Genomic DNA, 1768 nt, shown 5'->3' on the forward strand with positions numbered 1-1768 from the left:
GCCTTTTTCTGCATCACTTTAGATAAACATATCATTCTTTCCTTTGATTTAAAAATGTGGAGTATTACATTGACTTATTTTCTAATGCTGAACCAATCTTGGATTCCTGGATAAATTCTGCTTAATCATTATGCTTTTTTTTTTTTTTTTTAAACTATGCTGTTGAATTCTGTTTCTAAGTGTCTTGTTGAAAATGTTTTCATCTATGTTATTAAGATATATTGGTCTGTAGTTTTCTTAACTTATGGTGCCTTTGTTTGGTTTTGGTACCTGGGAAATGCTGGCTTCACAGAAAGTGTTAGGAAATAGTCCTTTTTCCTCTATTTTTTGGAAGAGTTGGACAGGATTGGTGTCAATTCTTTCTAATGTTTGACAGAATTCCCCACTGAAGCCATCTGCTCCTGGATTCCCTTTATTGGGAGGCTTTTTATTACTGCTTCAAATTCTTTGCTTTTCATATGTCTGTTGATGTTAATTACTTCCTTTCTAGTCAGGTTAGGTAGGTTATATGTCTCCAGGAATCTGTCCATTTCATCAAAGCTATCGATTTTGTTGGAGTACAGTGGTTTGTATTATTCTGTTAGGAACTTTTTTACTTCAGTTGAGTCAATTATAATGCATGAAGGTTAAGGTTACATGTCAACTTGGCTAGGGCATGATTCTTTGGGGTTTGGTGAATATTATTTAATCATCCTCCATTTTGTAATCTGAAGTGAGCAGCCAATTAGTCAAAGGGGAAGTTTTCTTGGGGGTGTGGCCTGAATCCAATATCTATGGATGTTCTGGCAAAGCTCACCCTCTTTGGATCCTACATCTGACTTCCAGTTCATGGGATGTGAGCCAGCAGCCTGCCATCTGACCTGCTAATTTTGGGTTCATCAGCCCCTGCAACCACATAAGTCAGGAGATGCCTGCAGCCTGACACTTGACTCATAGATTTTGGACTTGGCAGCCTCCACAACTGCATGACATATTTCCTTGAAATAAATCTCTCCCTCTTTCTCTATACTTCACCCATTTTGCTCCTCTAGAGAACTTAGCTGGAGACATCCTGCTTTCATTTCTTATTTTGGTTATCTATGTCTTCTCTCTGTTTCTCTGCCAGTCCAACAGTGGGTTGTCAGTTTCACTGATCTTTTTAAAGAACCAATTTCTGGATTTGTTGATTCTCTCTACTGTTTTCCTGTTCTCTATTTCATTTATTTCTGCTTTGAGCTTTATTATTTGTTTCCTTCTAGTAGCTTTAGGTTTAATTTCTTTTTCTGTTTCCTCAAACTGTAGAGATAGACTGAGATCTTCTATTTTAATGTACGTCTTGATTGCTATAAATTTTCCTCCGAGTATTGTTGTTGTTGTTAGGTGCCATCAAGTCATTTCTGACTCATAGCGACCCATGCATAGCAGAACGAAACACTGCCCGATCCCACGCCAGCTCCACAATCCTTTCTATACTTGAGCCCACTGTCGCAGCCACCATGTCAGTCCATCTCATTGAAGGCCCTCCCCTCTTTTGTCGACCCTGCACCTTACCAAGCATGACATCCTTCTCCAGGGAATGGTCCCCTCTGCCAACATGATCAAAGTAGGTGAGACAAAGTCTGGCCATTCTCGCTTCCAAGGAGCATCTCGGCTGCACTTCCTCTAGGACAGATCTGTTAGTTCTTTTAGCAGTCCATGGTACTTACAGCATTCTTCGCCAGCACCACAACTCAAAAGCATCAACTCTTCTTTGGTCTTCCTTATTCATTGTCCAGCTCTCACATGCATA

The sequence above is a fragment of the Orycteropus afer genome, unplaced genomic scaffold (assembly GCF_000298275.1).
Source record: "Orycteropus afer afer isolate SDZICR_OR568_19922 unplaced genomic scaffold, OryAfe1.0 scaffold00512, whole genome shotgun sequence".
In the NCBI taxonomy this organism is placed as follows: domain Eukaryota; kingdom Metazoa; phylum Chordata; class Mammalia; order Tubulidentata; family Orycteropodidae; genus Orycteropus; species Orycteropus afer.